At 39.7% G+C, this 16,297-nt stretch overlaps 1 protein-coding gene across 2 annotated transcripts in view; it reads left to right on the forward strand.

The window, feature by feature from the left end:
* Nucleotides 1–798: 798 nt before the first annotated feature.
* The window catches only part of zdhhc7 (zinc finger DHHC-type palmitoyltransferase 7), a 34,641-nt gene continuing 19,142 nt past the window's right edge, over nucleotides 799–16,297 (forward strand). The window contains exons 1-2 of one of the 2 annotated variants that reach the window (XM_062025385.1): nucleotides 799–977; nucleotides 11,752–11,855. The gene's annotated coding sequence lies outside the window, so the exon portion shown is untranslated. The remainder of the gene's footprint in view (nucleotides 978–11,751; nucleotides 11,856–16,297) is intronic. The other variant, XM_062025376.1, reaches the window with a different exon arrangement.

Below are 16,297 nucleotides of genomic sequence, written 5' to 3' on the forward strand. Positions count from 1 at the left end.
TGAAACTGGTGTGGGTGGCTCTATATATACTAGTCCACTGCAGCCACATGCAGAAATCAACAAGGAATCGAAAATTATTAAATCTGTGACAAAAATAATACCTGCTCTGTCTAAACGATACCGTTTGATCAGCTGCTCGTCATCAAACAAAGATGAACGTTCGCGCACGTCTCTCGCCTCAGTGCCATCCCCTGCTGGCAACTCCTAACCACTTAAGACACCTCTGAAGGTCTCTTAAATATCGTGGAGAGTAGGAGTGATTCTTAGACTTAAGAACGTTGATAAAAAGCTTTTATTCTTAAGTTTGAGAGTAGGACTACAGGACTAAAGTGTAAAATGGCACTCTAAGAAGCTTGATAAGTACGGCCCCAGAAGGCATAAGAAAAAGTATCTACATTTGATTATTAACAATCCGGGGAGGGTGTTAGTTTAGGGTTGAAGTTGTCTGGAGGTGAACTTTTATTGCGGTTTTGAAGGAGCATAGAGAGGATTCACACTCACATTCACACACTTGGGTCAATTTAGTGTTGCCAATCAATATATCCCCAGGTGCATGTTTTGGGCGTTGGGAGGAACATATTTTTTATTTTTTTATTATTATTATAATTTTTTATTTATTTAATTTCCATAGTTATTATTATGTGTCTTCGTGTAGTATTTTACAACTACAGCGCAACATTTGGGCGGCTCGAACTCTGTTATTAACCAACAGCGCTCCCGGGCGGCGGCTGTTATACTGAAATGCTCTACTCGCCCTCGGGGTGTCGCTGTTGCGCCAAACATGCTCCAACTTCCTCAGACACTCGCGAGGAAGGAGGATGGAGGAACCCAATCCCGGAAGCTGTGACAACAATAATGCTCGATGGGATGTGTCGCTACCTCGTCTGCGGTCTCAGAGCTGGCGCTTACCTTTTTGTGAAACGTTCAAAAAATGAATTTAAAAGGCGTCCCTATACGACTATGTGAGCAATTTTGAGGTAGGTGGCTTGTCTGTCATCATATCATATTTCGTACGTTTCCCCCGTACGCGTACAATAGCAGCATGCTATATAGCTAGCCTGTTAGCAAGTAGCCCAGGTAGCATTGTGGACATGACAAGATACTCTTCTTCTTTTCTTACATTGACTTGGTTTGGTGATGGTGAATATTTTTACTCCCGCAAAGCATTTAGAGAGCGTCAGCATGGCGGGAGGTCACAACCAGCATAAATAGGATGACAATTACACTGACAGATGACAAACGAGAAGGTCGATGAATGGAGTCTCTCCAATCTCAGTGCTGCTTTGCTGTGTAACGTATTGATGTGCCTAGGTGCTCTCCAAATATCCCACCTATTAACAAAGACGGTTTTAACATCCTTGTGTTTATGAACAGATGATACATATTGTTGGCTGTAGGGAACAAACAAGCCCCTCTGCTACAAACCACGTCAAACCCAGATTCCGATCTTACAAAGGTCTTAACTCATTCTCCTTTATTGCCACATCAAAATGGAATGCACTCCCAACAGGTGTAAAAGAAAGTGCATCTCTATCCTCCTTCAAAACCGCACTAAAAGAACACGTCCAGGCAACTACAACCTTAGACTAACCCCCTTCCCCCACCACATCCCACCTCCCTGGATTGTAAATAATCAAATGTAAATAATCAAATATATATATACTTGTTCTTATGCTTTCTGAGCTCACCATGTTCACTGCTCGCTGTACATATCCTACCAAGTCAGGCCTACACTATTTCAATGTCCATTTCTCAGATGATATACCGTATTTTTCGGACTATAAGTGGCAGTTTTTTTCATAGTTTGGCCGGGGGTGCGACTTATACTCAGGAGCGACTTATGTGTGAAATTATTAACACATTACCGTAAAATATCAAATAATATTATTTAGCTCATTCACGTAAGAGACTAGACGTATAAGATTTAATCAGATTTAGCGATTAGGAGTGACAGATTGATTGGTAAACATATAGCATGTTCTATATGTTATAGTTATTTGAATGACTCTTACCATAATATGTTACGTTAACATACCAGGCACGTTCTCAGTTGGTTATTTATGCGTCATATAACGAACACTTATTCAGCCTGTTGTTCACTATTCTTTATTTATTTTAAATTGCCTTTCAAATGTCTATTCTTGGTGTTGGGTTTTATCAAATAAATTTCCCCAAAATATGCGACTTATACTCCAGTGCGACTTATGTTTTTTTCCTTCTTTACTATGCATTTTCGGCCGGTGCGACTTATACTCTGAAAAATACGGTAATTGTTGATGACTGAAGTGCTGATATCAACCAAACCTAACACCCCCCACCCCCAAACCCGCCCCAACTCTCCCCCCCACATCCCACCCCCCGGATTGTAAATAATTAAATGTATGTTACTTGTGTGCTGACTGTATTATGCTGATAGTATATATTTGTACCATGAATTGATTAACGTGGACCCCGACTTTAACAAGTTGAAAAATGTACTCGGGTGTTACCATTTAGTGGTCAATTGTACGGAATATGTACTGTACTGTGCAATCTACTAATAAAAGTTTCAATCAATCAATCAAAACTTAAGTAAGTCGCAGATATTAAAAATTAATAAAATTGCTGCATTTTCAGACAGTACAAATCATGCACAAAGTAAACAATTACCTACTTCCTGGTAGTGTACATCAATAAAAACCTTGAATTTACTTTTACTTAATTGTACTTAAGTAAGAGCACTGTTACTTTAGAATAATATGTCTAAAGTAAATAGCAGTCATCAAAATATTTACTAGAGTAAGTCCATCCATCCATCTTCTTCCGCTTATCCGAGGTTGGATCGCGGGGGCAGCAGCCTAAGCAGGGAAGCCCAGACTTCCCTCTCCCCAGCCACTTGGTCCAGCTCCTCCCGGGGGATCCCGAGGCGTTCCCAGGCCCGCCGGGAGACATAGTCTTCCCAACGTGTCCTGGGTCTTCCCCGTGGCCTCCTACCGGTCGGACGTGCCTGAAACACCTCCCTAGGGAGGCGTTCGGGTGGCATCCTGACCAGATGCCCGAACCACCTCATCTTGCTCCTCTCGATATGGAGGATCAGCGGCTTTAGTTTGAGCTCCTCCCGAATGACAGAGCTTCTCACCCTATCTCTAAGGGAGAGAGAGCCCAGCCACCCGGCGGAGGAAGCTCATTTCGGCCGCTTGTACCCATGATTGGAGATGTCCGATAATATCGGGCTGCCGATATTATCGGCCGATAAATGCTTTAAAATGTAATATCGGAAATTATCGGTATCGGTTTCAAAAAGTAAAATGTATGACCTTTTAATATGCCGCTGTACAGAGTGGTACACGGACGTAGAGAGAAGTACAGAGCAGTTGCGTCTCCCAGTCATACTTGCCAACCCTCCCGATTTTCCCGGGAGACTCCCGAATTTCAGTGCCCCTCCCGAAAATCTCCCGGGGCAACCATTCTCCCGAATTTCTCCCAATTTCCACCCAGACAACAATATTAGGGGCGTGCCTTAAAGGCACTGCAATTGCGTGCCGGCCCAATCACATAATATCTACGGCTTTTCACACACACAAGTGAATGCAAAGCATATTTGGTCAACAGCCATACAGGTCACACTGAGGGTGCCCGTAAAAACAACTTTAATACGGTTACAAATGTACGCCACACTGTGAACCCACACCAAACAAGAATGACAAACACCTTTAGGGAGAACATCCGCACCGTAACACAACATATACACAACAGAACAAATACCCAGAACCCCTTGCAGCACTAACTCTTCCGGGACGTTACAATATACACCCCCTGTTACCCCCCGTCCCCCACCTCAACCCCGCCCTCCCCCCAACCCCGCCCACCTCAACCTCCTCATGCTCTCTCAGGGAGAGCATGTCCCAAATGCCAAGCTGCTTTTTTGAGGCATGTTAAAAAAAATTATTCACTTTGTGACTTCAATAATAAATATGGCAGTGCCATGTTGTCATTTTTTTCCATAACTTGAGTTGATTTATTTTGGAAAACCTTGTTACACTGTTTAATGCAGAGGTCCCCAAACTACGGCCCATCGTCCAAAATCAGGCCCGCGCGAAGTCCCAAGTATTAAAAAAAATAAATAAATAATAATAATTAATATATATTTTTTTTTTTTTTCTGTCTTTTCTTATCCACTTTGTACCGCTTGCTACTCACGGTGTCTCCTAGCCGCTCAGGCAAATCATATTGTCTAAAAATGCATTTTGTCATCGATAACGTGACATCATCGCGTGCGCGGAAAGTGCGCTATGTATATCTAATTTATATATATATATATATATATATATATATATATTAGGGGTGTGGGAAAAATCGATTCAAATTCGAATCGCGATTCTCACGTTGTGCGATTCAGAATCGATTCTCATTTTTTAAAAATCGATTTTTATTTATTTTTTGATTTTTAAAAAAAAAAAATTATTTTAATTTTATATTTTTTATTAATCAATCCAACAAAACAATACACAGCAATACCATAACAATGCAATCCAATTCCAAAACCAAACCCGACCAAGCAACACTCAGAACTGCAATAAACAGAGCAATTGAGCGGAGACACAAACACGACACACAACAAACCAAAAGTAGTGAAACAAAAATTAATATCATCAACAACAGTATCAGTGTTAGTTACAATTTCAACATAGCAGTGATTAAAAATCCCTCATTGACATTATAATTAGACATTTATAAAAAAAATAAAAATAACAATAGTGTCACAGTGGCTTACACTTGCATCGCATCTCATAAGCTTGACAACACACTGTGTCCAATATTTTCACAAAGATAAAATAAGTCTTTTTATAGAGTCCCGTAAATGGTGGTTCATAAAGGTAATAAAGTCAGGAAAGTGCGTCGAAGGAAATGGCTCTTAAAAGTATCCCTTTCATCATCGTGTGGAATACAATCGGACCATGCTTGTGTTTGCAGCGATCACTTTGTAAAATTTTTGTTTGAACATTTGATTTGTTTGAGAAACTTTCTGTGATACAATCGAGTTTATTCTGTACTATATTAGTAGTGTTTAAGAGCAAAACTAAATGTAAAGAAAATACAAAAGATCGCATTAGTTGTTCTTTTGTGGTTGCTATGTCTAAATATAACTACGAAAACCTGGTTGTGCAAATAAACTAACGTCGTATTAAGTGATCGGCTGGTTCTCGGTGAACAGTGGGTTCCGGGGCTTGATTGCTGCCTCGACGGCCTGTCTATGGATTTGTTTGTTTATATATACAGTATGTGTGTGTGTATGTATGTAATTGTTATTGTTTTATATATATATATATATATATATATATATATATATATATATATATATATATATATATATATATATATACAGTATATATATATATATATATATATATATATATATATATATACACAGTATATATATATATATATACACAGTATATATATATATATATATATATATATATATATACAGTATATATATATATATATATATATATATATATATATATATATATACTGTGTGTATATATATATATACTGTATATATATATATATATATATATATATATATATATATATATATATATATATATATATATATATACTGTGTATATATATATACTGTGTATATAAATATATATATATATATATATATATATATATATATACAGTATATATATATATATATACACAGTATATATATATATATATATACACACAGTATATATATATATATATATATATATATATATATATATATATATATACACAGTATATATATATATATATATACAGTATATATACATATATATGTATATATGTGTGTGTATGTACATTATGTGTCTGTATGGATTTCTGTATGTATGTAGGTATGTATATGTATGCATGTGTATATGTGTTATGTATGCATGTGTGTGTGTATGTGTATATATATATATATTTTTTTTTTTTTTTTTTGCGGGGGGGGCATTCTCAGGGCCTGCTTGTCCGGCAGGGGTCGGCACATCAGGCTACTGCGGCCGGGCTGCGTGTCTGTGTCCCCTGGGTCCCACCGTCTTGGTTGGGGCCTGCTGGGTTTAGTCCCAGAGTCTATCGTGGCAGCTGCAAGGCGGCCAATTGCTGGGGTAGTGTCCTTGTGTGTCAGCGTGTCTGTGATCTATTTTATTTTTTTGGTTTATATTTTTTTCCTTCCCTTTTTCCTCAGAGTGAGGATCTGCCAGGGCAGTTGTTGAATGTTCCATCTCCATCGTTGTGGGGCCAGCAGGTGGGGTGGGTGGTTCCCGTGGCCCCATGCTGTGCGGTCCTGCAAGGGCCGACTTGGGTGGGGCGGGCCCCGCCGTGCTCTCCTGGGGAGGGGTTGGGCTTGTGGGGGCCTGGTTGCTGGTGGGACAGGGCGGTCTTCCCGTCCGACTGCAGAGAGTCTCTGGGCCCCTCAGGGTAGGGCGTCCGTCTTTCTGCCCGTGTGGGGTGTGGTCTCTCGCTGGCTTGGGGAATGGCTGTCCCCTGCTTTTCCCGTGCCTTGTCCTCTGCCGGGCGCGTCTGTCTATGGCCTGCCGCTGGCCTTATTGGGCGGCACAGTGGGCCCAGCTCTGGGGTTCCTGTCGCTGGCCGGCCTCACTGTGTGGGGCCGGTGGTCCCTTGTTCCTTGAGCACCGCACTTTCTGTTTTGGGTTGGGCTCTCTGGGTGGCTGGGGCTGTACTTTGGCTCCTGCACACAATGGGAGACAAATACCTGTATATTGTATATACAAATTCATACTCGCATACACACAAATTATTCATACATATACACACACATTCGTGTATTTATTCATTAATGTATATATACGCGCACACATAGGTACTCACGCACATACATGGGTACATACGCTCCCACCTACGTACACAAATACAGTACATACATACACACTCACGGTACATACATCCACATGCACATTCACTGTACAGACATACATATAGACATACAGTACTGTACATGTACAAGTACATATGCATACATACACTCATGCATATAATCACGTTTCATCAAACATATATTAACGTTGTACCCATAGGGCAGTGCGTTTCAAATATTTTCTGTTTTGCCCCCCCCCCCTAGAATAAGAAAATATTGCCTATAAAAATGTTATAACTTTACCTCTGCATAAATTGTAAGCTTATTAACATGAAAGGAAGCAACACACCGGTCTTTCCTCGTCTCCCACCGAGGTAACATTGAAGCTAAGTGCTACATACGCTTCATCATATTCTGGTATGGCAAAAAAAGCATGTTCCCCGAGATCACACGCACCCCCCCTGGCATCGCACCCCGCTCCCAAAAGGGGGCCCGCCCCACTGGTTGAGAAGGACTGCCCTAGGGGTAACTGCGTAAAACACGGCACACTAACAAAAGTTAAAGGCCTACTGAAACCCACTACTACCGACCACGCAGTCTGATAGTTTATATATAAATGATGAAATCTTAACATTGCAACACATGCCAATACGGCCGGGTTAACTTCCGGTTGAAAACGTCTATGTATGATGACGTATGCGCGTGACGTCAATGGTTGAAACGGAAGTATTCGTACACCATTGTATCCAATACAAAAAGCTCTGTTTTCATCGCAAAATTCCACAGTATTCTGGACATCTGTGTTGGTGAATCTTTTGCAATTTGTTTAATGAACAATGAAGACAACAAAGAAAAAAGCTGTAGGTGGGATCGGTGTATTAGCGGCCGGCTGCAGCAACACAACCAGGAGGACTTTGACTTGGATAGCAGACGCGCTTTCCGACGCTAGCCGCCGACCGCATCGATGATCGGGTGAAGTCCTTCGTCGATCGCTGGAACGCAGGTGAGCACGGGTGTTGATGAGCAGATGAGGGCTGGCTGGCGTAGGTGGATAGCTAATGTTTTTAGCATAGCTCTGTGAGGTCCCGTAGCTAAGTTAGCTTCAATGGCGTCGTTAGCAACAGCATTGTTAAGCTTCGCCAGGCTGGAAAGCATTAACCGTGTAGTTACAGGTCCATGGTTTAATAGTATTGTTGATTTTCTGTCTATCCTTCCAGTCAGGGGTTTATTTCTTTGTTTCTATCTGCAGTTAAGCCCGATGCTATCACGTTAGCTCCGTAGCTAAAGTGCTTCGCCGATGTATTGTTGTGGAGATAAAAGTCACTGTGAATGTCCATTTCGCGTTCTCGACTCTCATTTTCAAGAGGATATAGTATCCAAGGTGGTTTAAAATACAAATCCGTGATCCACAATAGAAAAAGGAGAAAGTGTGGATTCCAATGAGCCCTTGTACCTAAGTTACGGTCAGAGTGAAAAAAGATACGTCCTGCACTGCACTCTAGTCCTTCACTCTCACGTACCTCATCCACAAATCTTTCATCCTCGCTCAAATTAATGGGGTAATCGTCGCTTTCTCGGTCCGAATTGCTCTCGCTGCTGGTGTAAACAATGGGGAAATGTGAGGAGCCTTTCAACCTGTGATGTCACGCTACTTCTGGTACAGGCAAGGCTTTTTTTATCAGCGACCAAAAGTTGCAAACTTTATCGTCGATGTTCTCTACTAAATCCTTTCAGCAAAAATATGGCAATATCGCGAAATGATCAAGTATGACACATAGAATGGATCTGCTATCCCCGTTTAAATTTTAAAAAATCATTTCAGTAGGCCTTTAACCTATTGTTATTGTAACAATTTACAAGGTTTATACAGTTCTCTTTCTTTCTTCGCCTCCATTTATCTGCTTTCTTTTGTAATTTAAGTTATTATTACATATATGTATTGTTGCATTTGAAACAATTATATGATTGATAATAGAGATAATTATTGTTATTATTCATTATCAATAGGCCTGGTGTGTGAATGTTGTCTGTCTATCTGTGTTGGCCCTGTGAGGAGGTGGCGACTTGTGCAGGGTGTACCCCGCCTTCCGCCCGAATGCAGCTGAGATATGCTCCAGCACCCCCCGCGACCCCAAAAAGGGACAAGCGGTAGAAAATGGATGGATAGGATGGAATAGTGCAATTCTTATTGGTGTTTTTTTGCTCCATTTGTAGTGCAATAATGTTCATTGTCACTTCTGTGTTATTAATATTTACCTCACTAACTGCTTCTTTGCTTTCACTTTTCGTATCATATTTGTACATATCGTATTTGCTGATGCTGTTCCGTTGTGGTTGTTGTACTTGTTGTTGTCTCTCTGTCTTACCCCCTTTTGTCCCTGCATTTTCCACCTCTGTGGTCCTTTTTTATATAAATCAATTTAATAAAGTCAAATACAAATCAGGCAACAAGAGAAGTAATCCTACACTTCTCTTTTGTAACATACATCTGTACAGCAAATATGGGCATCTACAGTACATCAACAATATGATTTGCCTCTGTAGCTGGACAGGACAAAAAAAGTGCAGATTTTAACCCTTGAAATAATTTCTATAGTTTGAAAATATCCTGCAGGCCGCGTTGAAATGTTAATTATGTGGCGTGGCGTAGTTGGTAGAGTGGCCGTGCCAGCAATCGGAGGGTTGCTGGTTACTGGGGTTCAATCCCCACCTTCTACCATCCTAGTCACGTCCGTTGTGTCCTTGGGCAAGACACTTCACCCTTGCTCCTGATGGGTCCTGGTTAGCGCCTTGCATGGCAGCTCCCGCCATCAGTGTGTGAATGTGTGTGTGAATGTGGAAATACTGTCAAAGCGCTTTGAGTACCTTGAAGGTAGAAAAGCGCTTTACAAGTATAACCCATTTATCATTTATTTATGCCAAGGTTGCCCAGTTGACTTCAAACTTGACACTGAATTTTTCAGCACTGAATTTTTATAAACTTTTTTTTTTTTACATTACATTTTTTTTACACTGAAGTGTTTTCAATTCAATTGTCAGCATTATTCGATGGAAAAACATTCAGTTCACAAAATTGAAACGCAAAAAATTCAGTTACATAAAGTCAGTGTCAAAAAAAGCTTTCTTAATAAAGAAACAAATTAACCTCAATAACATCACTCTACCTTTATCAATGGGGCCGTCAGGACGTTTTTTAAAAATGGACATTTCATATTCAGCAGAGACTCTGCTACTCACCCTCCTCTCTTTGCCCACACAGCTACTATGGGAGCCAATCGGCTTATGGTAAACAAGTCCAAACACAATGACAGCCAATCAATGAGCACTTCAGGGTGGGACTGACCATTGTTTTACACCCCTAGCAATTGAAGCGCATGAAAAGGGAAAGGAAACTCGCAGGCAAGCAGAAACAATAATTTAGAGATTAAAAATTAACACGTTTAAAAAAACGTAACACACTAAATGATCATGTAATTTATTAATTGCAATTAACGCAATAATTTGACACCCCTAATTATGATGGTGATGTTCTACTGGAAAGGGAGAACCTGGTACATATTGACTATTGAATATTTTCAATCATTTAAAGTTAATTTAATATAGCCCTTAATCACGGGTGTCTCGAAGGGCTGCACAAACCACAATGACATCATTTATTATAAGGTGAAAGTCCAGTCCATTGTGGGCAAGCAGAGGGTTGTAAGAGGTTTCCATCCAAGTCATAGAGGAGTGGTCCACACTAGGTCATGACTTCGAACACCTAGCACATCCTACAGATTTGTATATCCCCAGGGATTATCCGTGGCCCTGGGGTCAAAAAAGAGAGCGAAGCAGCAGGTCAACTGGTAAAACAGAGTCTATTTAAAAGCTATAATATATAGATTAGTGTTAAGTTTGGACTAAAATGCTTCTACCGAGGTGGCATCTCTAACTGTTGCTGGTACGGCATTCCAGAGTACTGTAGCCTTAATAGTAAACCCTCTAGAGCCTGCAGACTTTTTTGGGGCTCTGGGAATCACTAATTTTAGGAATGTTTCATCTTAAAACAATTCATGTTTTAGTTTGATTCCAATAATTGGGTTATGATTCGTTACAGAATACATATTTGATTTAACACGATTCTCAATTATTTCAAGGAAATTGGTATCTAGACTTTCCTGGATAAATACATATATTCTTTGCTCCGGTAAGGTTGCGTTTCAGGATTTAACTTTGCGTCTAAGCTGCCATGTTTGTTGCTATTGCATGCTCAGTTTACGAGTAGCGTGTTTTTCCCCGTCTTTGTCAAAGTATAACTATAGATGTCAACATTGTGTATGTGCTAAAAGCTTCATTTATGGTTGTTGGCTATGGTAAAAGCTTAACTCTTTTAAGTTTTGCTCACATTTGCTTTCTTTTATTTAGACACGCCAAGTCGGTGGTTTTCGAAACACTCGTAGCAAACATGTGTTTAAGAAATACAAATAATATCAAAATAATACCTAAATGGGAAATAATAAACATTAAAAAAGTATGTCAAATAAACTTTTGACGAAGCGATCACTGCAAACTCATGCATTCTTTAACTCTGCTCCCTTTGGAGTTTGAGCTGCATGCATTTTTCGTCGTCGTGTCCACAAATCTTGCACTCTTCCGCCCTTTTTGATAACCTTTCGAGGAACTCTGGAGAAACGTTTATCCTTTCCGCGATTTGAACGGTTTGTACAGCTGAAAACAACACAAGCATGGGGTATTTTTTTTATTAAAGAACTTTGAGGCTAAATGGCGCCTAGTACCTATTAAAAACAGAGCTAGCTTGACCACCACCAGTATTCATTGGGCGGGACGTGAGCCGCACGTGACGTCAGTAACATCCCAGCAATCAATAATTCCAGTTTTTCAATTCATCCAAGTCTTTATTTTTTTATTGTGTGTTTCAGGGGCTTTTTCTGCATTCTTGCCCATTTACATATCTTTCTACTATCAAATGCTGGTCCTGAGGTTCCACATCACAGAATGTTATTGTGAACCGGGAACATATTAGGTACGTAAAGCTTTCATTTTTAAAACATAGTTGTCAGCTGAGCTCACCTTTTACAGGCTGGAAGAGTTGCATTCCTTTCTTCTGACAACCACTGACAAAGAGGAAGAACATCATAGTGCCTCTACCTGCTATTCATGCATTCCTTTTTTACTTACCATTGCTTAGCCAGATTTTTTTGTCATTTTCAAAGTAACGTTTTTTTCATTTTTAACAGCGACACATTTGTAATAATAAGTTAGATGCTGTAAATGAATGGCCATCGTAGTAAATCTGATTACACACTCTTTACTGGGTGTACCTGGGAGGTGAATCTCTTTACATAAAGACAAGGAAGCTGATATTGCGTTGGTCCATTTTGTTTTCATTACAATTTTGACTTGTTTCATTAGCCCTTTTATTTTGAGCAGCCAGAACATATATGTTTGTACTGCATTTCATATGTCACAATAAGTTTCAGGTCCACTTCTATGGTTGTCATCGTACTTTTCCTCTCCAAAAAATACATCAACCAAAAATCACAAGAAAAAGCAAAACCCACGTGTGACATTAATCCGTCAGCAAGATTTTCAGATATCGCACATAATGATAGTTGGACTTAAGTTTTTTAAATGTGTATTTTTTACAATCATCGCAGTTAGCCTGAGAAACATAACAATAAGCTACATTCTTTATAAAAAACTTACACCGAATATTTATGTTCAGAGTAAGGCTGCAACTAACGATTATTTTGATAATAGATTAATCTGTCGATTATTACTTCGATCGGATAAAAGAAACAAACTACATTTCTATCCTTTCCAGTATTTTATTTTAAAAAAACAGTATACTGGCACCACGTTCTTTCAACTTGCCAAATAGAACAAGGCAAATGCTACAAAAATATATTTTTTTATAAAGTGCACATAACATTTATATTTTTTCTCAACACAAGAACCATTTAAAGTCTTCCTTTTAAATAAGGAGCCAAATGAATTAAACATCGTAAAATAAATAACAACAAAAAAAAATGTATAAAATGCACTTCTGTTTGTAGCAGAATGTTAACAGTTAAGAAAAACACTTTTGTTTTGAACATTTTTAGATAGGAGGCCTTTCCAATCATTGTCAAACATTAATAATAATAACCTATTCAAGTCTTCAGTTTAAATAACAAGAAAAACATAACACAAACCAAGTGTTTTGCAGGCTTTGCCAAATGGCTCTTTAACAACAGGCCAGGGAGGTAGAATTGGAGTATGAAAGAATGGTTGTGCAGGAACACCCACATTCTCACTGACTTACAAGAAACTGTGCATTGCAATGCAAAAATGTTAGCATGTCCACATGCTCTGGGCTAAGGCTGGCTCTCTTTTTGGAAGCGATGTTGCCTGCTGCAGAGAAGAGGTGCTCAGATGGTGTTGAGGTGCCAGGAATGCACAAGTAGGACTTTGCTAACCTGGCCAAGGTGGGATATATATTCTCATTAGCCTTCCACCAATGTAATGGATTTTCTTCCTTGGGAAGGGGCTTCTCTCCAAAGTATGTGAGGACCTCGTTCCTCACTAGGCTATTGGGATCCTCGCCTTCCCCCTCTCTATGCTCTTCTTCATTGCTGGTATCAGAATCAAGGAGTGAGTCAAGTAAAGAAAGAGGAGTTGACACTGGTTTGCTCATGGACACCGTCACACTGCTGCTGCTGATCCCTTCTCACTTTGAATGCCTCTGTTTGCACTTTGACTTGCACTAAAGACCTGCTCAGGCATCAGAAATTTGAGTTTTCTGAACCTCGGGTCCAGGGCGGAGGAGAGGATCACCGTGTTCGGTGCTGTGTCAGAGAAAGTAGTCTCCTTCTTCCATCGCTGTTGAAGCTGCTCTGTAGCAGTGACATGGAAAGCCCGCACTGCTGCTGAATCGAAGACAACTGTCTGGGTGGACTTCACTAGCCCTTTCACGAGTGGAGGTACTACAGAGATTGTCGTGTATTTTTCCCCACTCATAAACATAGTGGCACATTCAAAGGGTTTAAGGGCTTTGGAAAGCACTTCAAGTAGGTTCCACTGGTCTGCTTTTAAGTCAAGGTACCGTTTGCCTCTCTGTGTAACAGTGGAGTCGGACAGCGTGGCAGTTACAGGCCACCTTTGCTCAAGCAGTTGGCTAATCATATAAAATGTGCTGTTCCATCTAGTGCTTACATCTAGAACAAGCTTGTGCTGGGCTATTCCCATTTGTTGCTGTTTCTGTCTCAGTTTGTTGCAGGCTACCTCACTTTTTCTGAAATGTGCCACAAGACATCTTGCAGCCCCAACTGCTTTTTCAATGTTTGAGTGCTTCAGTGAAGAATTGATCACTAGCTGCAAGGTGTGCCCAGCGCAGCGGACTGAAGACCACCCATGCTTCTCCTCAAGAAGTTTTGCTGCAGCCACTATAATGGTACCATTGTCATGTACAATAGCAATAATTTTGCTTGGGGGAATTTCAAACCTGGCTAGGACCTCTTCCAACCATTCTGCAATGTTTGATGCTGAATGTCTTTCCTCGAGTGGCATGGTCGTAAGGCAGATAGACTTCATGTTCCATTCCTCTCCAATGTAATGGCATGTAATGCCAAGGTAGGCTTCCGTGGCTACACTTGTCCACACATCAGTAGTCAGAGCAATTTTGCTCTGGGTGGCTTTAATGTCAGTCTTCACTGCTTGAAATGTCTGCTCGTATTTCCTCTCCATCAGTTTGGTAAAATGGGTCCTCGAGGGAAGAGTGTAACCAGGGTTGAGGACGTGAATCATTTGTCTGAAACCGTCATCCTTCACCATTGATAGTGGCCTCATGTCAGTTACCAACATATTCAGGATAACATCAGTCGATGCAGACGCTTGCTGTGGTGTGCAGACCTTCCTTTGTACGAAGTCACTAATGCTGGCTTGTATCTTTCTGAAATGAGAGAAACCATATAATGAACATACATAGTAGCATCATTTACATGTAACTCAATACATACCTAGTTGATTTATTTAATAATTTCTGACGTGAAAGGCACATTTTTTTCATATCATGGTCACTGCTGCCTAGTTTTTCTTGTTATATTCTTATTTTTACCGTTATATTTTTGTTCTTATTGTTGCTTTTTTTTTTAAATTCTTATTGTAATATTTTATTTTTATTTTTCCATTTATACCCCCTTTATTTACTTTTTAAATTCCATCTCAATTCTGTACACTGCTGCTGAAAATTAAATGTTCCTGAGGGAACTCCCTGAGGGAATCAATAAAGTACTATCTATCTATCTAAATACGCCACCACATTAAAAAAAAGCTAAATTAAATAAATGGACATTGGGGATGCAGCATACACCAATAATGACACAGAAATGTAACTCATCAGATCAGAACTGGATCAAATATTGTACACGTTTCTGTTGTGAATAATAAAGGATTAATTTTAGGCTGCTTCTGAATACTAGCATGAAAAATTCCAGCACCTTCATAACGTTTAGTTATAATAACACGTCACTCAAATCTAAATAAATAATATATAGCTTTATTGGGCTGGGCTCCATTATGAAACCAACCTGAGATATTTCTGTCCGTTACGTTTATTTCGAAATTGGTAACCGTGCGTTTTCTCTCTCAAAACGGAGTCAAATGTGCCAGAGACACATTATCAGCCCCACGTTGCAACAAAGGCATAACGTTAACGTTACTCACAAAAAAGTTGAACTCATAAATGCCTGTTGCGACTCAAAACAACACAGAAAATGCACTCTCCAAGAAGTTCCTAACACTCTGAAACATAATACACAACTTCGCTTCCTTTAAAAAAAAAAATCTCCTCGTTAACAAAAGATTAAAAACATACAAAGACGGACACAACGAATCAATGTACCCGGACTATGCACTTAAAAAGTTACGTACCGTGAGTTCTTCTCTTCATCCATGGCTCCCACATGTTTTCTCTTCAGGTGCTCTCGAAGCGATGTTGTACTTCCGTGCCATGCGAGGTCCATGCTGAACATTTTGCAGGAAACTGTCTTCTTTGCAGTGTTTAAAGTAAAGTGTTCCCACACTTTTGACGACTTAGGTCGTACACTTTTCTCCATTGAAGCATTAACCTCAAGATGTTTCTCCGCCAAACTATCTGTCTTTTTTTCCTCCGCCATTTTTCGAATGTTTCCTTGCAAAATAGACTGTGTCGTCACGTGAGCTACATATGACACATCATTGGCTAGCCTTTTAATTTTGTACTGTTTTTGTACTTATTTTGATTATTGTTTCTCAGCTGTTTGTAAATGTTGTAGTTTATAAATAAAGGTTTAAAAAAAATTTTTTAAAAATAAAAGAAAAAAAACGTAGCCTCAGCGCATGCGCATAGCATAGATCCAACGAATCGATGACTGAATTAATCGCCAACTATTTTTATAATCGATTTAATCGATTAGTTGTTGCAGCCCTAGTTCAGAGTATACTCAC

This window comes from Entelurus aequoreus, linkage group LG02 (genome assembly GCF_033978785.1).
Source record: "Entelurus aequoreus isolate RoL-2023_Sb linkage group LG02, RoL_Eaeq_v1.1, whole genome shotgun sequence".
Lineage (NCBI taxonomy): Eukaryota > Metazoa > Chordata > Actinopteri > Syngnathiformes > Syngnathidae > Entelurus > Entelurus aequoreus.